At 38.7% G+C, this 23,484-nt stretch overlaps 1 protein-coding gene across 8 annotated transcripts in view; it reads left to right on the top strand.

The window, feature by feature from the left end:
• LOC139112265 (pleckstrin homology domain-containing family G member 5) overlaps positions 1-23,484 on the top strand; it is a 116,706-nt gene that overhangs the window by 35,509 nt on the left and 57,713 nt on the right. Inside the window, exon 1 of one of the 8 annotated variants that reach the window (XM_070673193.1) lies at positions 12,891-13,334. The exons of 6 other annotated variants lie outside the window; for them this stretch is intronic. The gene's annotated coding sequence lies outside the window, so the exon portion shown is untranslated. Of the gene's footprint in view, positions 1-12,890; positions 13,821-23,484 lie in introns of those variants that run through there. One more of the 8 variants, XM_070673192.1, reaches the window with a different exon arrangement.

Below are 23,484 nucleotides of genomic sequence, written 5' to 3'. Positions count from 1 at the left end.
TGAATAATAAACGAGATATACAGGGTGTCTCAGCCCATGTGTGAAATCCTATTCAGATAGGTAGATCTTAGGGAGATAAATAAAAAAGTTATTTAATATTTTATAAAATTCTCAATTGTTATTGAGAAAAAAATTAATTTGTCTAGCGCAAGAGCGACGAGGAAGCTGCGGGCAAGTGAGCGCGACAGGCGATTGGCGCCATCGCCTATCGCGCTCACTCACCTATAGCTTCCTTGTTCTCTTGCTCTAGACAAATTAATTTTTTTTTCAATAAGTATTGAAAATTTTTCAAAACGTTAAAGAACTTTTTTATTTATCTCCCTAAGATCTACCTATCTGTATAGGATTTTACACATGGGCTGAGACACCCTGTATATACTTTTTTCCCCCCTCCCGATTTTTAATGCAACTTTTTTCTCGGTGGAAAATATCAAATATCAATGGTACGTGTCATTTACATAAATATAAATAAAGTTTTTCGATTTAAATGCAGCTTGAATGCGTAATAAATATGCAAATTGTAGATGAATTTTATTTGCACATTACATTACAAATTATTTTATAAAAAATACATTACGCGGCGTTCGGTAATACCGCGAGTATTAAAGGTTAATTAGATATTTATACGAAGTTGTTTAAGCGCAAAAAAAAATTATTACCTTCTTTCAATAAATTTAACGACGATAAGTTTAATAAAGTTACACGTACCGTTTTTTTTTTTTTTACAGCGAGCACAGCTGACCGCTCGTTTTTATTAAAGCGTCAATTCCACAGACAATTGCAGGGACTTTCATTTTATTGTCCCGCATCGCGGATCATTATTCGAAATGTATTTCGGCAAATAAATGGCGTGTCTGCGGAAAAACTTATTTTAAGGAAAAAAAAAAAAAAAAGAAAAAAAGGGGAAACATGCCAAATGTTGTTTAATAAAATTTCCCAGTGGAGACAGCTTCCGAATGCTGGATCTCAAACTTCCCCGTCCGTTCTTGACCTGTTGCTCTTTTCGGTAAAATATAAATACGTCAAATTAATTGGATTACTATTTTTAAAATTGTAATCAGACGAGAAGAGGTTATTTAACGTGAAAAAGTAAACAAAATTAATTAATCCTTTGAATTAAAGTTTCAATCTTTACTTTTTAACATTTCAAAAAAATTTTTTACGCGCATAATTTGTTCTATAGAAGTGAAAAGCCAGCGACAGGGACAATTGTTTAAAGAAACCGTTCGCGGTACGTGTCTGCTCCTTTCGTCAGCGGTACCATTTGTATTGTGCAACTCTCGCGAAAACCCAAATCTATTTGCTAAGTTGAAATTACTCTCTGACGTTGTCGGAAGATAGTATTATTCCGGTAACAAGACGTGAATACATCAAGAAGTCTCCTCCGGTAATGCATGCACGTTCCTTTGCGAGTAAGCAATTAATTTCAACGTATCTTTAACGTCCCTCTAAATTACAGTCATCGACGCTTGAGACGAGATGATCTGAAACGTTCTACAAAGCTCTAAGCTACACTGTTAGAAATTTCTTATTGATTTTTAATTAAAATGTAAAAGAAGCATGTGGTTAGGCCCGTAAATAAAATGTAATAAACACTGTATATGAGTATTCATTTACTGATGTCTTAAATTCCATAATTAAAATTATGAAAATTAAGACATCAGTAAATGAATATTTATATACAGTGTTTATTACATTTTTTTAATGAAATTTAAGACATCAGTAAATGAATACTCATATACAGTGTTTATTACATTTTATTTACGGGCCTAACCACATGCTTCCTTTACATTTTAATTAAAAATCAATAAGAAATGTCTATTTTATTTTTAATGGTAAAATATTATCATCATCATCTTTCATATCTTAATAGGGCATGAAATTTAAGGTTTTTTTCTAACTGTATAATTAGTTTTTATGTTGCCGCATTTATCGAACGAAGCTATTTTAATTGCTTGTTTTAATACGCTAACCGTCTAACCTAATTAATGAGATTACAAAGGAGCGCGGGAAATTCTAGAATATCTCGCGGGCGCCCCTCTGCGTTTTATTTAAATGTCACGTGATGCATTCGCAGCGCGATCGCTTGTCACAATTATTTCAGAGCGACAGACGCTCGATTTCGCTGACACTGTGAGCCTCGTCATTGCGCTTTACCGTCATCCGAAGATGTTCGTGACGTTCCAAGATCGAATGCCGCGTGGGCTCGCCCACGCGAGAATATCTTGAAAGGCATGCAGTGCATGATTTCCCGATGAATGCACAAAATGCACGCGCTTTAAAGGATCAAGCGCATTGAAATAGAAAGAGCAATTTTGATCAAAGAAATAATTCATTCATAAGAAAGAAAACCCATCTCGGAAAAAGCACCGAGGGGGTTAGAGTTCAATTTGAATTCCTTCCGCGATAGTCGTGATTATTTTATCCCGCAATTTTCTGTTTTTTCATATAAATTTCTATTTTAATTTCTTTATTCGTCTTTATTGCGATGATCGAAAATATTTTCTTCGAGCGTGTCTCGTAATTTCTTTTGGAAAAAAAATAATTGGAATAATTATTTTTATCTCGTAAAAAAAAAAAAAATTAAATAAATAAATAGAAATATATTCCGTCTCAGAAGTCGTTGCGTTAATCGTACATTCTGTATTAAAACGCGGTCTACTTTTTATCAGCAATGACGCGCGATGAATTAAAATGCATTTTAATTTTTGAATAAGACGCATTATTTTCCGCGTTGCGCGCGTGGATCGTCGTCTGTCATTCTGCAGTTTTTAATTTGATATTTTTTTTTAAAAACCCCATGAAACTTTCACGTTAATGGGGTAGAAAAAGGAAAGAACTTTGAAACGAAGAATATTCTTTTCGTATTAGAAAATTAATCCGGAGCGCACTTTACGGCGCTGGAGGAACGACGGTAAAGCTTATGATTATCGACATGTGCGCAAACTTTCTCTAAGGAGATGACTCTTACCCTTTCATTTGATCACAAAGATATTTTGCATCTCCGCGCTGTATTCCGAGCTCACATTCGGGGTCTTTAAAACTTGAGGGACTTCGTCAACGATATCATTAGCTCGCCGCGGCTTATTACTCGGTCAACGTGGGATGCGTTTAATTAAAATAATTAATTAAATGCGTCTCGCGTCCGAAAAAATATTCTCATTTAGTTTGTTAACCGTAACGCACTTAATGAAACAATATAAATTCATTTAGAGAACACGAGATGTATACATCTCGTGTTCTCTAAATAAATGTAAATGTTAGAAATTTCTTATTGATTTTTAATTAAAATGTAAAGGAAGCATGTGGTTAGGCCCGTAAATAAAATGTAATGAACACTGTATATGAGTATTCATTTACTGATGTCTTAAATTTCATTAAGAAATGTAATGAACACTGTATATAAATATTCATTTACTGATGTCTTAATTTTCATAATTAATTCATTTACTGATTTCTTAAATTTTATAATAAAAATTATGAAAATTAAGACATCAGTAAATGAATATTTATATACAGTGTTCATTACATTTTATTTACGGGCCTAACCACATGCTTCCTTTACATTTTAATTAAAAATCATTAAGAAATGTCTATTTTATTTTTAATGGTAAAATATTATCATCATCATCAGGCAAGATGTTCTGATTATTGTTATACTTTTCTTGAACAGTGTTTGCTGTGTTATAACTGCAGTTTCTATGCATTTTTGACACATGTCCCGTAATGACAATTATCATTTCGTCACTTCATCAGATCGTCTTCTTAAACCATGGTTGTTATCCCTTGCTACGGCCTTTGCGCGACTACCGCGCCATATACAGGGTGTCTCAGCCCATGTGTAAAATCCTATATAGGTAGGAGATAAATAAAAGTTATTTAACATTTTATAAAATTCTCAATTGTTATTGAGAAAAAAATTAATTTGTCTAGCGCAAGAGCGACGAGGAAGCTGCGGGCAAGTGAGCGCGACAGGCGATTGGCGCCGTCGCCTATCGCGCTCACTCACCTATAGCTTCCTTGTCCTCTTGTACTAGACAAATTAATTTTTTTTTTAATAAGTATTGAGAATTTTTCAAAACGTTAAAGAACTTTTTTTATTTATCTCCTTAAGACCTACCTATCTGTATAGGATTTTACACATGGGCTGAGACACCCTGTATACTTATTACACTAAAACTTAATATACACGTACATTAAAATGTATTTAATGTACTGTAATTTAAAATTGTTTTTATTATTTGCGTATTAAATATTTATTAATATTTAATACATTTATATACTTTAATTAATTTGATTAAAATGTACATTAAGGTGTAGTTTTATTGCAAATGTTTGAAATTTATAAGTCACCCGACGTAAGCGCGCAACGGTTACGACCTGGCATTTCGCGAAGCGCGTTTCAACGAACGTTTATGCCCGCGATTAAGAGTTCCTGAACGACCGGCGGGTTGTAAAAGGATTTGCGGAAATCGCGTCCTCCCGCCGCGAGTACGCTCGCGTCTAAAACGGATTCGCGGATCGAGCTCTCGGGGTGTTTCCGATCGCAATAACCGTCACGCGAGGTGGAGAAAAAAAAAAAAAAAAGAAAGAAAGAAGGAGAGGGGAAAAACGTTACTTTAATTCCTTAGCGATGATCGAACGGCAAGGAAATACGTCTTGGCAGTAAAGTAGCCCGCGTGATCGCCGAGGGATGAGAACGAAGAAACGCCCGGCGGGGTTGAGGGTGCTCGCACGAATTTACGCCGTTATTAGATGGAATTAGAAGATACGGCGAAAGTCGGCGGGCGATAAATCCTTCTTTCCTTCCTGCGCCACCCACCCCGGCGATTTGGTTTAACGTTAACGACCGGCCGCGGCCGCGGGTTTGATCGATCGCGTTTAGCGGTGCCGGTCGCGCCGCGATCAGACGCGCGAGTGGCCGCGGTGGACGCGGAGACCATTACCGACACGCAGTAGTCACGGTCGATGCGCGATCCGCCGCGTGGAATTGACGTAAGAGCTAAAGTGACCTTTCTTCATGTCGTTTCGCTCATTGACGTGCTGTTTGAGCCTCCGATCGTCATTTCCCCTCCCGATCGATCACTTGATATTTTTTTTCTTCTCGTTTCATGCCGCGACTGAGGGGGAGAATTCCCATTCGAGATAAGCGATTAAATAGGTATTATAAAAAATATAAAAAGAGAGAGAGAAAAGCGCAATATTGGGAAATAAAAAACATTTTCGGACGACACTTGTATCGCTTAAACGCGAGGAGTCCGTCTCCGTGAACACTGGGCGAAGGGCGGCGGGCGCGAAAGGAAAAAGGAAAAAAAGTTAAATCGGAATAAAGAAACAAAAGGCAGTAGATAGATCATCGTGACAGGTGCGGCAGCGGGCTTGAAAGCATCGAGGGCTTTAAATAGAACTACTGTCGGAGGCTTGCGAAAGCCTACGTGTGTTCTTTCGAGAAAAAGGCCGGTGAATAAAGAACGCTTTGCAAAGAGGAACGATAACAAATTGCAGTGATTGCAAAAACGAATCGCGCGGACGGCAATAAATTACAGATTTCGGGGAGCGAACTTGATCGATCGCTCGTTTACAGCGGAAGTCGCCGTGCGCGGGAATAACGTCCGCTTTACCCTCTTTCTACCTCGCTGCCATTTTCACTCTCATTTCCTCGCCTTTGCCCGCGGCAGCCTCGCTCCCCGCCGTCTCTCATCAACCGGCAGTAAATCTCACGACATTCGTCTATCGCTCTGAGTCCCGGACCGTGAAATCTTCGCTTTATCTCGCGGACACCAAAGCTTCGATCGTTCGCTTCCGGATGTCCCGCCCGGATTCGCAAGCGGGATTTGGAAGGCAGGACGAGGTCACGCGAATCAGTGACCTTTGCTTATCGGTTCGCGAATTGACCTTTGTAGCTCACGATCGATCAGCCGGTTTGATAAGGATGTCGGGATAGCCGGAATGTGTGAAGTTAACTCCCCGTTTTTCAAATTGCGATATCTCTTTCAATTCGCCCGGAATTCTTTTTGTAATTTTGAAGAATTTTTATTCATGTGAAAAGGGGCCTGAAACTCTAATTAAAGCTGTTGAAATCGAAAGTACGGGGGCTAATTTCACACATCCTTTTACGGACGGCACAGTAATTATTATCACTCGAATATTGGTAATTATATTTTTGTATTCGCCCAACACTACAATTTGAAATATGGTCGTTCGGAAAGTCATTTCGTTTTTTATTAATAATTAAAATACAGTTTAATAATTAAATACAGTAATATAGTATTGGAATTTTTCACACATAAGCCTTGCTATATGAGCTCTCAAAGCATATAATAATTATACGGCTTAAGTGTAAAGTTGGGTGTAAAAAATAATTTTTTAATTATTAAAAAAAACGAAATGACTTTCCGAACGACCCAAAAAAACAAAATCAAAATAATTAATTAATAAACACATGTGGTTTAGTCTTAAATTAAAATAATTTACTTTAAAATTATTTTAATTTAAGACTGAACCATATGTGTTTATTAATTAATTAGTTTGATTTTTCTTTACATTGTTAGAAATTTCTTATTGATTTTTAATTAAAATGTAAAGGGAACATGTGGTTAGGCCCGTAAATAAAATGTAATGAACACTGTATATAAATATTCATTTACTGATGTCTTAATTTTCATAATTAATTCATTTACGGATTTCTTAAATTTTATAATAAAAATTATGAAATTTAAGACAACAGTAAATGAATACTCATATACAGTGTTCATTACATTTTATTTACGGGCCTAACCACATGCTTCCTTTACATTTTAATTAAAAATCAATAAGAAATGTCTATTTTATTTTTAATGGTAAAATATTATCATCATCATCAGGCAAGATGTTCTGATTATTGTTATACTTTTCTTGAACATTGTTTGCTGTGTCATAACTGCAGTTTCTATGCATTTTTGACACATGTCCCGTAATGACAATTATCATTTCGTCACTTCATCAGACCGTCTTCTTAAACCATGGTTGTTATCCCTAGCAACGGCGTTTGCGCGACTACCGCGTCATATACAGGGTGTCTCAGCCCATGAGTAAAATCCTATACAGATAGGTAGGTCTTAGGGAGATAAATAAAAAAGTTATTTAATATTTTATAAAATTCTCAATTGTTATTAAGAAAAAAATTAATTTGTCTAGCGCAAGAGCGACAAGGAAGCTGCGGGCGAGTGAGTGCGACAGGCGATTGGCGCCGTCGTCTATCGCGCTCACTCACTTATAGCTTCCTTGTCCTCTTGCGCTAGACAAATTAATTTTTTTTTTAATAAGTATTGAGAATTTTTCAAAACGTTAAAGAACTTTTTTTATTTATCTCCTTAAGACCTACCTATCTGTATAGGATCTCTTTTTTCTTTTTATTTTTTTTCTTTTTCCTCTCGCGATTCACTTTGCGACATTTGTTGCATTTTACCACTGATATTATTGCCTCGCAACAAAATGACTTTTCCGCTATGAATTTCCAATACCGTAATATTACGCAGAGGCATGTAATATATCCGGATACCCTTTTAAGATTTCGGTATTTACCAGAAAAAAATCAAATAGCTGAGTCGTAATTTTCCCCATCGTAATATTCCCGTTCGCAAAGCGCAGTCTTCGACGTTACGACTTAATTCAGTTCTCGCAAACATTGCCCGGTTTATAGTAATTAACGCGGTCAGATCTTCGTCTTCGCAAAGAAAGGCTTCTGGGAATCGTAATGGTGAAGCACTCGAGCTCTAAAACGCAAAGAAATGCTCCGGTTCGCGAAACTTTACGGCGAGATTCCACAGTTATCCCCTTCATAACCGCCTTCCATTTCTTCGAAAAGAAAAGCGTGAAACCCGGAAATTCAGGAAAGTCAAGGAGAGGAGAGAACTTAAAGGAATGGAAATGTCGGCCACGATGTTTCGCGATTTCAGTCTGCTCGCCAATGCGTGATATACTTTTGGTATAAAAGTTAACTGTGACGCGAGTCACGGAGATTTCTTTGCAATCCTCACGTCATTCACGAGAATGTTACATCTTTTTCTATTTTATTTTTCCCTCTATTTCTTTTACGATTGGCACAAAAAGAGATCGTCGAATAAAATAATTATTTTACTATGCATAAAAAAAAAGAATTTAATAAAAAATTTCTTTTTATAAACAGTATAAATTCTTCAAAAGATTAATAATGCCGCTTTTTTAACCGTAAAGTTACTGACATAAATACTGCAGCGCGGCGTGCCTGAAATTAATTTCGCGACGAGAAATTAAAGTTTACCTATCACGATTAATCAATGGGTATCGATTTTCTATATCGCACTTGTATGTATAGTATACATTTTTTCTAAGTTTTTACCGGCAATAAACGTCAGACGCGAGCACGAAATATGACGGTCGGTGAAATATGGGCGGCGAAGCACTCACGTGCGACATAAAAATACAAAAAAATAATTAATTGAAAATCAAGATAAATTAAAATCGAACAACTATAGTTGTTCGATTTTAATTTATCTTGATTTTCAATTAATTATTTATTTATTATTTTCTTATTGATTTTTAATTAAAATGTAAAGGAAGCATGTGGTTAGGCCCGTAAATAAAATGTAATGAACACTGTATATGAGTATTCATTTACTAATGTTTTAATTTTCATAATTAATTCATTTACTGATTTCTTAAATTTTATAATAAAAATTATGAAATTTAAGACATCAGTAAATGAATACTCATATACAGTGTTCATTACATTTTATTTACGGGTCTAATCACATGCTTCCTTTACATTTTAATTTAAAATTGTTTTCATTATTTGCGTATTAAAAATGAAATTTAAGGTTTTTTCTAACAGGAGGGAAAAATCCTTTCGAAGCTCATTGATATTCTTTTACTATTCTATAGAATAGTAAAAGAATATCAATGAGCTTCGAAAGGATTTTTCCCTCCTAACTAAAGTAATTCCACTCTCGTCGAATTTATTTCGTCGATTGTGTTGTAATCATAAAATGTAATCTACCGCGGGCTGTCCTACTTTTAGGCTTAAACGCCGAGATAAATGGGGAGTGTGTAACGATGTGCCGCGCGATTTGGACTTTTGTTTTACGGGAGCAAACTAAATTGCTGCACGGGCTTGATTTACCGCCGTACCGAGCGACGATCTCGTAACTCGCGTTTCGATACCCCGTTGCACGTGCGGCCGCGAAACACACGCTTTTCTCCAGGAAGGTTATTCATTCGGCGTAAACGATGTATACGCTTGCCGGCGGAAGCAGAGGCGGTAAAGCAATAGTTTAAAAGTTCCGTGTGCATGTGCATACAAAGAAATTGTTTTGTTAATTAAACGCGATGAGAGGCCGCGCAACAATCGTGAAAACAAATTCCGGAATACTGAAGCGCATTATTTAAAAAAATGGCCCGAAATTGAACGCGGTTCGCAAAAAAGTGCGATACAATCCGCATGCTCCGAATGTTTCGAAGGGAATTAACGCGAATACTTTCACCTCTTTTCCGATTTCGTTCGATCTTCGAGCCCACCGCCGCCGCTCTCTGACCAGAGCTGTGATTTATCACAGATAGCAGTTTATTGACCTCCTTCTGTCTTCCTGTCCTTCTTTTCAACTGTAATTTATTATCCTGTCGACGGAGCAAGTATTCGTGCGGAAACCAATGGGCGATGTTTGACGATCGCCTTTTTGTTTCGAAATTTTTTGCGATTTACTACTACGAGCAAGCGATCGATCAGCAATATAGGTAATTAATTTTTTGGGGTTTTTTTTTGTTTTTGTAATAAAGAATTTTACAAATTTAACGCCGCGGGCGTAAAAAATAAAAAATAATCAAAATAAAATAATTAACGTTTTGATAAGAATACTAAAATCAACGCCGTAAGTAATTATCGAAAAGATCAATCGATCATATCTACAGCGATAATTTTGGTTCACTGTCATCTGTATCAATGGCAATGCGACTTAAAGTTAAAAGGTTGCTTGCTTCGCAAGGCGGATTACTTAAATCTAAAATACAATTTAAAAAAAAGTAAACTTTTAATGGCCGACAAGCATTACGTCTCGTTTGCAATAATTTTATTAAACTATAAAGTTTAATCTTGTCTAAAATAAAAAAACGGGATTTAGGAAAATTAAGTTAGCTCGACCAGACTCCTATATCTTGATAACAATTTAAAGAAAGTTTATATCTTGTCGCGTATACTTAGCGATGATTAATTACGCTCTAAGAAATTAGCTCGGTGATTAATTTTTAACTATAGTTATTATAGTTATTAATAAAATGTAATGAACACTGTATATAAATATTCATTTACTGATGTCTGAATTTTTATAATTAATTCATTTACTGATTTCTTAAATTTTATAATAAAAATTCTGAAATTTAAGACATCAGTAAATTAATACTCATATACAGTGTTCATTACATTTTATTTACGGGCCTAACCACATGCTTCCTTTACATTTTAATTTAAAATTGTTTTTATTATTTGCGTATTAAATATGTATTAATATTTAATACACTTATATACTTTAAATAATTTTATTAAAATGTACATTAAGGTTTAGTTTTATTACTAATGTTTTAAATTTAATTTACTTTTATATCTTAATAGGGCATGAAATTTAAGGTTTTTTCTAACAGTGTAGAACGACGCCTGTTTGTAGGTAAACTCGAGCCCCGCGAATAGGTACCACCCTTCTCGCGATATATACCGCACACCTTGCAATTTTTATTTCACGAGGGAGGGACCAAAAAAAATAGCCACGCGGTTTCCATCAACCGCAGATAAAATCAACTAAAATTGTTGCAGACACGATCGCGGATAAAATCTTTATTTAGTTACGCGGGAACTTGCCTCGGTATCAATGGCTTTCGACTTGTATATACATTTGGTGTAGTTGCGACAACTCTTTTTCCCATCGATATTTTCGAAAATAAAGTACTTTCCCCCGCAGTTTTCCGCGATTGCACATCAATTCCGCGTGCAGCTCGCAATACAGCGAAACATTTATTCGCTTTAATGCAAAGAGCAATTCAAATTACGCGTATTAACGTCGCTGATTCACGCTTTATTAAAAAAAAAAATAAAAATAATAAAAATAAAAATTATCTGCTAAAAAATAATATTAAAAAAATTTTTTTTTTAATTGGAATACTTCGCAAATTAATTCTCTTTTACGTCTGCCGTTTAACGCAACAAATAACGGCCGCAAAGTGAAATTATTTATCAGAGGAATACTGAGAAGAATACCGTGTTTCGTAAAATATAACGTTACGCCGTGTCGTGTAACACTTCTCGTCGTGCAGTTTCGGCGCGTTTCTCTTACTATCTCAATTTTACATCAAAGCACCGGTGGCTTTGGTTAACATCGACCAGTATCGCTCTTATCCGTCTACGGTTCGTATAATCCATTCTCGTTACCGCGACGGTAACGCTGGGAACATATACGCGTTGGAGGCTACGTTGTAATCCTTTGTCTGCGCTGGACAAGTACGATAATACGGCGGCGCAGTCGATAGAGTTTTAACAGCGATTTTTGCGAAAAAAAAAATTAAAAAAAAAATAAAAAAAGTCGTCGAAACGCGACCACGCGGGCATTCGCCACGAAATAATTCTTAAATACTTCTTCAGCTGATTCCGCGAACAGATTGACGATCGTTGTACTTCGTTCCGAAAGTACGGTGCAAAGTGCCGCGTGAAATTTAATTAAAATATAAAAAAAAAGAAATTACTCAATATACAGGGTGTCTCAGCCCATGTGTAAAATCCTATACAGATAGGTAGGTCTTAGGGAGATAAATAAAAAAGTTATGTAACATTTTGTAAAATTCTCAATTGTTATTGAGAAAAAAATTAATTTGTTTAGCGCAAGAGCGACAAGGAAGCTGCGGGCAAGTGAGCGCGACAGGCGATTGGCGCCGTCGCCTATCGCGCTCACTCACCTATAGCTTCCTTGTCCTCTTGTGCTAGACAAATTAATTTTTTTTTCAATAAGTATTGAAAATTTTTCAAAACGTTAAAGAACTTTTTTATTTATCTTTTTAAGACCTACCTATCTGTATAGGATTTTACACATGGGCTGAGACACCCTGTATATATTAATATTTCTATCTAGCGGCGCGAAATATTTTATATATTTATATAAAATAATATTTCGCGCCGCTAGATAGCCGGTTCGAGCGGTCTTGGGTAAATTCGCGGCAATTGTATTCGTCAGTGGCGACCGACGGCTGACAGTATTGAATATTCTTATGTAAACTCATGACAATGTGCCTCACGTAGGCCGAACGTGAAAGTGCAAAGCTCACACGCGCCTTTAGAAAATCGAATTGCACCGCACGGAACTGTAGCGAGGAAAATAGCTCGATATTCGAACACGTGTGTAATCGCACTTAATAACCAGGGAAATAACGGGGAAAGTAGACACAAGATCTCCGTTTGATGATCGCGAATTATAACAAAATAATGCAACGTCAAACACTGCAATCCTCGTCTCTTCGGCGCTTTCCGTCAACGCCGTACACTGCTAGAAAAAACCTTAAATTTCATGCCCTATTAAGATATAAAAGTAAATTAAATTTAAAACATTAGTAATAAAACTAAACCTTAATGTACATTTTAATAAAATTATTTAAAGTATATAAGTGTATTAAATATTAATACATATTTAATACGCAAATAATGAAAACAATTTTAAATTAAAATGTAAAGGAAGCATGTGGTTAGGCCCGTAAATAAAATGTAATAAACACTGTATATGAGTATTCATTTACTGATGTCTTAAATTTCAGAATTTTTATTATAAAATTTAAGAAATCAGTAAATGAATTAATTATGAAAATTAAGACATCAGTAAATGAATACTCATATACAGTGTTCATTACATTTTATTTAAGGGCCTAACCACATGCTTCCTTTACATTTTAATTAAAAATCAATAAGAAATTTCTAACAGTGTAGATCCTAATGATAGATAAAGAATACGCGCGATGCGTTCGCCGTGCGCGGCGCGTTGTCCTTGGCGGGCCAAGCTCGCTCGCAAACGAGGGGATGGAGTTTCAGCGACGCTCGCGCATCCCCTCGGCATGGAGCCGACCGGCCAGCAGGGGTAGGTGGCTGCGTTCGAAATATCGGCCGAGGAGAACCGCGCTCTCCCGTCGGGTTCTCCCTTCAGTGCGACGCGCGACTTAACGCCGGTAGGACCGACGCCGCTCCTCGATCCCGTGCTAAGTTGAACGAGACGACACGGAAACCAGCCACGAGACGAGAAGCAAGCTCGATATTGAAAGATCGAGCGAGACGCTGATCCGCGCGATCGATCTGAGTGAGTCGACAGAGTCGAGGAAAATCAATCTGCGAATGCGATATTTTGAGAAAGTCAATCCTCAAAGGGGTTTCTAGGAAGGCAAGATTTTAAAAAAAGAAAGGGTGATAAAGAGGGAAAGGGAAAACTTTGAAAAAAAGAAATTAAAATAAAAAATTAATGCGGACTAAAGTCTTCTTGCAGCTGATCGAAAATAAACGCACGGTCCGTTCGATTTCATTTTATATAATGTTGTAACAAAGTAAATTACAGTGTGTGAAAGACACGACTGAGAATCAAATCGATTGCGTTTAAGGAAGTCGGCAAGATTTAGTTTAAAAGACAAAATTAGTATGCAAGCTACATTTGCGAAATATATCGAAAATAAAAATTGAATAGCTCGGGGGAAAAGCGAGTTCTGAAAAGAAAGTCTCATTACGAGAGAAAATTACTGGACGAAACGAAAACGCTCCACTGCCAGAATGTCGTCGTCGACGAAAATCGAAGGTAAATTCCCGTTTATGTTTGCGTGAACGTGTGTCTGATTCATAAGCCTGAAAATCAAGTCTTCCATCTATTCAGCAGCGAGTATTGATTGAAACAATCAGCGGATGATTATCAAAGAAATTATATCAAATCGTTTATTAAATATACCGAAATATTATAAATATTTTAAATTGATAAAACTAGATGTATAGATAAAATTAGACGTATCGAAAGCAAAATTGATTTATCTTTTTTTTTTAAACTTTCGAAAAATGTTGATTAATATTAATTTTAAATGTAAATTTTATTAATCTTATATACATAAATTTTATTTTATTAAACGTCTTTTTTTTAATTTAAAATTAAATTGATAAAAAAATACAAATGATGGATACTAATTAATTACTCGTCTCTGTTTTTTTCTTTTTTCTCTTTTTACATGGATTTATTTTATCCACATGTATTTGTCGGCATATAAATTTGCAAATTTTAAAAAATATTTTTTTTTTAAGTTATAATTTTATTGATATGATAACACGAAAATATGTTCGTATCGTTTCATAGTAAACATTTTTTTTACAGATAACTGTCTCACTTTATCGCGCACGATGATTTATTTAAAGCGTTAACAAAACGGTGGTTGAATTGACAAAGCACTTGTGCTAAACAAATAAAGTAACACGTTGAATTTACTTACTGTACGGAACAGGAAGAGAAAAAAGAAAAAAAAAAAGACTGAGAAATTGAATTCACATTTTTCGTTTGTTTAACGGAAAAAGAAAATAAGGCCAAAAAACAAACCAAAAAAATGTAATATCCTTCATGACGGTCAGTATATATTTTGCCGCGCGTGGTCGTACGGTTGTCTTTTTATTCCGAGGTAATAGCCGTGAAGGGAAAATATTTCCAGAATGCAGTTGTAGCTCTAGTCCGACATTCATGCGCGCAATCGCGAGCGTTTTGTCCTCGAAATTTACGCGCTGAAAAATCTAAATCGCTAAAAGCCGATACGACTCGCCGGAATCGACGATAATTGAATCGTTTGCCGGATCGAAAAATGAATGTTTTGTGAGAATTACGAATTTGGAGAATATCAAAGAAGAAAGACCTAGCTGGACCGCAGAGAGAAAAAGAGAGAAAGAGAGAGAGAGAGAAGAGAAAACGAGAGGAAAATCTGGATGTAACGTCGATATGAATTTAACTCTCGGAACTGCGTGACGATTTTTAATCCGTAAATATTCGCTCGCGTTATTTATACACATTTAGTTAGCCTTTTCGATGGTGGATTACGACGCGTGAATGCGCGCGATTAAGCTGCGATCACTGAATTCCATTCCGATCGATAACGAATGTATATGTTTTTTTTTTTTTTTTATTATTATTTTTTATTCTTTATTTCTTTTAATTACCGCGTAGGTATAACATTTCGATATGATATTCAAGTAAAATCTGAAACACTATTGTGATACTATCAATTAAATTATTTCCATTGTAACGCCACAAATAGGGGCTTGTGTTTCTTGGCTTTTCCCTTTTTATAACAATTTGACACGCTTTGTTATATATCGCTTGAAAATAAAACGCGCCGAACGTATACGAATAAATATTATTAAAAATCGTTAAACGCAAAATGCAGTTGTCCCAAAATTCATTAATGTCGCATCGTTCCTTTTTTTTTTTTTAAGCAGCTAGGAATAATTTTCTTAAGAAGTAAAGAATGACCAAAGTACTAAAAAAAAATTAAAGCAATAAACATACATAGAACTTCGTGCGTAACCGGTGTTCATTTACGTTCGGTTCGATGGACGACTTGTCGGCGGGTTATAGAGAAAGATTGCGTAGAGCAAGACTGCTGCATAAATTAGCAGTTTCTACGGCTGCGAGGCAGCGCCGTTTCCTCGCTTCGATCGTGCCGACGGCATCGATCCGTCCTCGCGGCACGCGGGGCCACGCTGACAGCTGCCCTCGGTCTCGAAATCGCTTGGTACCGCTTGGCAAGGCAATCTGATTCGCGTTGCCCGCTGGTCCCCGCCGGCATGACTATCAATTTCACGGCAATTTGACCGGGCGACATCACGGAGCTGCGGATCCGCTTCGCGGTGACGGCCTCCTTGGTGGAGCCGCGCTACAGCTGTCGTCGACGCGATCGACAATTACGAGACGTGATTTCCCGTTATCTTTTCCCTTCGGTCCCTTTTGGTTTCCGCGAACCGAAAACTCGAGTCACGTTCGACACTGTCGCTCCGAGTTACGTACTGGGAAACTGTTAGGCGGTCTTCTTTACGTGGAATACTTTTCGAAGAATGTAAACGCGCTGGGACCGCGTCGCTGAGAAAAAAATTCGACGATTTATGATGGGAAATAAAGCGATACGTCGGATCGACAATATCTCGCGGCCGCGTCGCGTGTCAAACGTCTATCTTTGAACCGAGCTATTTCCACCGGTATTGAAATAATACACGCCGATGGTTTTCACGGCACGAAATTGCGCCACTTTAAGCTACACAACCGTTTCATTAACCTAAGCGGCTTTCCTGGAGCTCGACCGGGGGTTAAGTTCCGAAGGAACGTGATATTTTACATTCAAAATACCTGACTTTATTCGGAAAAAATTGTACGACAAGCGATAGCGCCGAGCGGCGAGCCAGAGAGAGATTCGACAATTTTTTTACTGGTATAATATTCTACGGCCAACCGGGCGATTAAGCTAATCCAACGCGATAAAGAATAATTTACTGAATTGTTTAGAGAAATATATTTCTATAAATAGACCGTGGAAAGATTATGTATCGCCGGTTTAGAATTGCGCGCAAACTTGATAGAGGAAAATCCATTGCGAGAGCGTGAGAAACGTTATCGCGAGGCGCGTTGAGTCCGGCAATGCAGTCTCGGGCGCATCTGGTTTGCACCCAGATGCGACGGCATTCTTGCACGGCGTCCGTCGATACACATCGAACGTTTCGCTCTATCGAAAACTGATTTACACCGCCCTGAGCGGCCCCCGGCACTCACCGTCCCACCGTATTGTCCCTCCATTATCTCGCGGCGCCGCGTCCAATGCGGTCGTTGCGTATACCGCAATTTCGATTCCCTCTGTCGCCCTCGATGATGCATGCCCCCGCATTTGCGCCGACGATGTATAGAGCGATTTTCGACACCGATGACGGACGGCCCGCAATCCTCAAAAGAAAAGCCCTCCCTCCCCCTTCTGCGCGGCGGGCGGGGCGCCCTTTGCTCGCTCGCGCGCGAATTTCTCACAATGCGATGCCGGTGCATTAATTATAACTCTGACGCGACGTTGATCAACGGCAGAGTAATCGATGTCGCGGAATACATTGCGCGAGTCGTCGGTCTCGCGGGGGATGGCGAATTTTATTTGCCGTTGTAATAACATTTCGGCGAGCTTGATTATTTTGTCGGCGCGATCTGAATTCGAGGGGCAGATTTGTATAATTTGAATTGTTCGAGAGAGAGAGAGAGAGAGAAAAAAAAAAGGAGGCTCGAGCTCGAATGGAGAAGCTCGCGAAAGTTCGATCTTTAACAATCTTATACGTGTTTTTCACTTTAAGGACGCGAAACTGTTCATCGCTGCTTTCATTTTCGCCCGATGCCGAAAATTGCAACGTCAAAGGCCTTCTCGCCAATTTCGTGGAAGAATTGCAAACGTCGGAGCCCGGGCACGTGAATTATACCGTACGTTATACGCGGGAGACTATTTGCACGCCTCTCGAAACTACTCGTATCTCTGTTCTCGCGAGTCGCATATGTGGGTCCGTATAATTCCCACGCGAATAATGATTCACCGAACGCGGCAAGGCGAGCCGGGCGCGCGGTAGATCACACATTCCGTCGTATCGATTCGCGAAATGGCGCAAACAATATTTCCGCCGTTGCAAAAAGAAAAGAAAAAAAAAGAAGGAAAAAAAATAAAGAAAAAAAACTATTCTTTGCGAGGTGTACTCGCGCCATTTCATTTAACACTAAGGCACGCTGCAAATGCGTTGCGCATTTTAAAAGATGTCTCGCGATATTGCGAAATTGCGTGTCGCAAACATCTGAGCGATTCTGTAACGTCTCGAGACAAAAGTGCGCGGCGTGATAAGCTGCGGAATTCTCAACTTTTATTTCTCCCCTTTCTCGTAATTTTTATTTTACTTTATATTATGTTTTTTTTATTTTTTCCTATTAATTTTGAAAGAGGAAATATTCCCGCTGAATGTGAGGCGAAGTTACCTCGTTAATATTTTTCCTGGAATGAGCTTTCGAAGTTGCACACGCCCGGCGAGGATCGATAAAAGTTTCGGCGAGTTTTAAAGAGTAAAATCTGTATGAGGACTTCGCCGGCCCTCGCGTGCGATAAACGCCGCGGTTTAGTGCGCGGTGGATTAATCGCCGATCGCGCGAAGGAAGATAACAGCCGGTCGTTCCGCGGAAATTAACGGCGCGACGATTCGAAGGCTCAAGATTCGAGCTTCGCGCTTGGAATCTTTTCCGCGACGGGGGATCTTCGCCGATGATCTATTCTTGCCCGCGCATTAATTTTATACGTGCTCTCGGGTGCCACCTGATCGCAAATCGTTTCGAGATCGGTGTCGGATGGCCGACTACGAAGTTAAAGTAATAATCCGGCAAATTAATATCGCGCGGATCTCGTCGTCAAATTCTCAGCTCGCGTAACGCGATCGACACAATGAATCACTTCTCGATCCACCAGCATCACCTGTTCTCGCTAAATAAATAGCCCCGTCGATAAAATTCGCTATAAATCTCGGATCCTTAATCTCAATTAACGCGCTCTCGCGTTCAGATATCGCGGAGATGAAAGCGAGCTCCCTGGCGCGTAAAATGTGTAAATCACGCAGCGTCGTAAACATAAATCATATCAACTTTGCACGACGCTGAAAGACAGTGATTCCGAGAGTCACGCCTTTTTTTTTTCTCTCTCCTATGACGTCGGGAAATCGAACCGCTTCGCGTTAATTATTATATCTACGATCCGCGCCCGAGATTGGCAGTGATCATTACGAGGACAAAAGTGCGCGCCTGTCTATGCTGCGTTTAATTGGACGAAGTCCTGAAATAGATCGCCGAGAGAACCAAAGCGTGCGTTACCCGCGCTGTCAATATCTCGCGCGCGATTTCACAATCGCGTTGTCCGGATTCTTATTCCGCAAAAAAATCGGATACCGTCAGAATTACCCGCCGGCGTCGGCGATTGAGATTAATAATCTCGTGGTTATTCGATTCGATTAATAGAACAAGTAATCAAAGTCGTTACTCCGTGTTATCGATAAAAACGAAGTTTCAGGAAGGAAAGGAGAAAAAAAAAAAATTACCGGGGATCGCACTTTTGAGCGTGAAATGGAATTTCACCGGCTAAAAAAGTTAATTGCAAAATCGGCGTCTCCGCCCCGGCGAGGGGGGAAGGAAAAAAAAAACTTTCCAGATAAGTTAGGGCTAGATTCAGACGGTGATGATCGATGAGGTCGAATTCGCGAGCGGAGAAAGAAAGAAAGAAAGGAAGACGTACATTTTCGAGAAGATATCAGCTAGTGAAAGCACGTATGGTTGAATTGCTCGCTCGTCAAAGGGAAAAATTCGCAAATAATTCCGAATATATATATTTCCTGAGAAATTAATGTGCTACCTGTCACCGAATAAGACGTCGTTTCTTTATCGTACAATTATTAATATTATTCAATTTTCTTTTTCATGTATTAATTTAAATTCTACGATTTGTCACAACGCCGTCGCTAATGATAAGAAGATTCAAATTCGCCAGTAATTCCTTATCAGTTACATTAAGAGGTTTTATATTATATCGAACGTCGCGATAAAGTCTACAGAGATTGAAGACGGGGCGGAATTAATTAGGGCGACTTCGACGAAAATGTCACCGTTGACATGATCGATATATTCCTCATCGTTGTGCCAAAAGCTTCACTCCCCGTCCCGACGAATTGTACCGCGGATCTCCTTTTATATGCCGAGGACGTCATCGACAACGAAGAAAGGGAAATAATAAAACTCGAAGGAAGAATGCATTTTGTAGAGATTTGTTGCTTTTCTTTTCGCTGCGTCTCGTAATCGATCAACGTCCTCAGCTTCGTTCCTTAATGGCCACCGAGGGGCCGCCGTGCCCTGTCCCAAGTACATCAGCGAATCTTGCTCAAGCGGCTTATTCTTCAGACGAGTGTCACGTGTCCTCCTCTTATTTCTCTCTCGTACGAGACGATTCAATAGACAATTCAGTCTCTTTAGACTCCGCGCGACCGATTCGTTCCAAATCGCGTCTTTCGTCGTTCATCGAGATCTCGAGAGTTTCCCCGATGGTAAAACTTAGACGCGAATGATTATATACCCAGTTTCGCAAACACCTCATTAGAATTCTCTTCTCGAAACATTTTCACGGACTCTTTAACGCTCAGTTTTTCCGAGACGAACGAAAGGAGATGCGAGAGAGAAGCCGAGTGCGCTGATTAAAAAGTAACAATTAAATTTATTCAGTATTCGGGCGACTCGACTCATTGAGGTCAAAGCGCGTGAGTAATAAATCCTCGGTGCACCTGACGGTCGTCCTATCGGCAATTTTATTTCCGTTATTTATGTTTTAAAAGTGTTCCCCCCGCCTCCTCGTCGGTGAAATATAAGCCGTGAAGTGAGGAGCTAAAATATTCGAGTAATTTTCTTTTTTGTTCTCTCATGCCGCGAAAATTCAGTCCCTTCGCGTAGACACCGGTGGGTGAAAACTGTTGGAAGCCCGGGTTACATTCGCGCGGGTGGATGTAATTAATTCTCGTCAAGTGAATATTTAGAAGTGCATGGCATTTCACGTGACATTTTGCCACAATGCAGCCGGGGGAAATGCCCGCTACCGGGACGCAGCGCACATTTTAACGATCGACTTTCAATAGAGTTCTTTTTTTTTTTGGACGATATTAAGATTGACGTCATCAATGTGTGCTTGATGGGCACCGGGTTATCTCTTTCGTGTACAACGGTATTTGCTCCTCGCATTATTCGGATATTATTTTGACGGGATGTAGATTAAAAGAAAGAAGACCGGGCCGATCGAATCTTCGCTTTACTCGTCGAGGGTTATTTATTTATTGGCGCTTTTCGATCGGGTGAATTCTAATATTTTTAATATCGGCCCTACTTGAATTTTTTCGGTGGCCGCACCGGGCGCGAAATTAAAAGAAAGAAGACCGGGCCGATCGAATCTTCGCTTTACTCGCCGAGGGTTATTTATTTATTGGCGCTTTTCGATCGGGTGAATTCTAATATTTTTAATATCGGCCCTACTTGAATCTTCTTGGTGGCCGCGCGAAATTTATCGCGATTACACGACCGCACGGGTTTTTTTTTTTTTTCCTCCGGGGTAAGATCACGGAGGAATCTTTACGAAATACATTGCGCCGAAGAAGTTCCATTTTTCATCTCGATGACTCGGGGGTTTCTCATGGAGGAGATGAAATTATAAGTTCGCCCTCGTCGCGTGCAAAAAAGAAAAAAAGAACTCGTTTTTTTAGGGCTCGCATTCGCCGTGGCATGTTGTGACGTCAAAGGCGAGAATTTACACAGTAAAAATTCTTGCGTGCTACCACGGAGGCAAAAAAAAAAATTTGAATGAAGACGCGGGTTAAAACGCTTTAACGAATTTGTAAGATACATCGAAAATTAGGATTATTAAAGACCGCGCAACGTCTTTTCTTTTTCTTTTTTATTCGGATCGCGTTTATTTTGTAGCCACGCCAGGAGGAAGAGAAGCGAAGAATTCCGGAAACTCTGTTTCGCTTTCGGAAATGTAGGTACATTACAACTCGCTGTAAATTAGACGTTCACGGACAAGTTGGAAAAGTTCGCATAATGGCTTCAAGACAAAGTGCGCGAGGCACCGTGATTAAAAAAGATGATGATGATACCGGGGGATTAATTAAAAAACCATTTTAAGCACAGTTTTAATTCGCGGCCTTTATTAACGTTGACCCATTTTCTCGTCGGACCCGCGGAACAACAATTTAGGGAAGCAAAGGCGGACCCCGCGGGTCCGCAACGTTAGGTCTGCGATATTGCAGGAATTTCGTCGTTTGCGAAAGTCAGATTGAATTCCCGAAATCCAGATGGGAATTTCCGGCGCAAGTAAGCCCGCGTCTCGATGTCTTGCGATGCCGAAATTCCATATGCATGTCGAGTGGTTCATCGCGCTCATCTTTAACTAGCTCGGAATCTCCCGTGACGCATATGCGCCTCGCGTGCATACCTTTTCGCGCGATTGGACGCAAGAGCGTTTAATCGAACGCACCCCTTGACCTTTGTCTCCCGATTGACATTATCGAAGCAAGATAGTCGCGAGGTACTCGCATTGTAGTACTTTGAGCCGTTCTTCGCGAATTCCGCGCATTCTGTTGTCTCGTGTGAATGCTCGACGCACCGTAACAGCAAGCGAGTCTGCCGAGTAAACGCGTGTGTATATTCGCTTTCTCTCGCGGCGAAATTTATTCGATCCGAGTGACTGCGCGAGAAAATTCAAATGTCTCTGTTTTGAGAGAAATAATTAAAATTTATCTGATAAATGTTTATTTAAGAATTTAAGAATGGTTATTTATCCTTTTTAATTGTTTAGAAAAAAGTAGCGCTTTGCTCGCGAGATTTTATGTAGCGATTATTTTCTTTTTTTTTTTTTTTAATATATAAGTCAAAGTTTGTTTTACCGAAATTAAGCACCAGTGGATGCGTTGTCGAAATATTTAATGCACGAGCTCTCAAAGACGTTTCTCGGAGCCACCAGTCGCCTATTCATCTCATAGAATGTTAAAGCGAAAGAACATGACCTCCGAAGACGCGATCGTTCCCAACAGCGATGTTCTGGCCTCTCAGTATAAACTTTATAGACGTAGGACGGACAAATCATGTTGGTACAACTCAGCCTCGATTCCTCTGTGACCCGAATTCAACGCTTACACGCTCGATTAATTACGTCTCCACAAGCAACATCCTATTCTCTTTCTCTCTCTCTCTCTTTCGCTTTAAAACACATGAGGTAAAATCACATCTCGGAGTTTGAATTTCAAATTACGTCACATTTAAAGCACATTTTTTGTTATTTCTCTGTGTTTCTCTGATAATTTTGCTTGTCCTCGAATGCTTAGCTCTCTTAACGTTACTTTTATCGCGTAAAACGGAAGGAGAAAAAAAAAAAACAGGAAAAGATTAAATAATTGTCGAAGCATAAAGTCGTATTAAATAATAAAAAAAAAAAAGAAAAAAAAGAGGAATTGCATGAGAAAATATAATTCCGAGCGAAATTGTATATTAATTCGTTCGATCTTTGTCTGTCTCGCGATAAAGTAACTTACACGTTTATTTCATATATATTTCGATAGAACTCAAAGGCTTTTCTTTATTCCGCGGTTCCATTATTTCATTCGGCGGTTTAATGATATTAAAATATGACGCTGGATAATGTAGTCAGGTATAAACATCGCCGCATTTAATATAATGAGACGAGAATATTCATAATATTCACAGAATGCCTTAAGCTTTGAAACACCCTTTTAAACTCCTGATAAATATTTTACAATAGAAGCTATAAATATGTACTAGCTATATTTCAATTCTAATACTGCCGGAAGATTATTTTACATATCACCTATCGCTTTCCGCGGCCGGGATTTATAACTGT

This window comes from Cardiocondyla obscurior, linkage group LG27, assembly GCF_019399895.1.
Source record: "Cardiocondyla obscurior isolate alpha-2009 linkage group LG27, Cobs3.1, whole genome shotgun sequence".
In the NCBI taxonomy this organism is placed as follows: domain Eukaryota; kingdom Metazoa; phylum Arthropoda; class Insecta; order Hymenoptera; family Formicidae; genus Cardiocondyla; species Cardiocondyla obscurior.
Note: the sequence above shows the minus strand (reverse complement) of the source record. Positions and strands in the feature narration are given on the sequence as shown.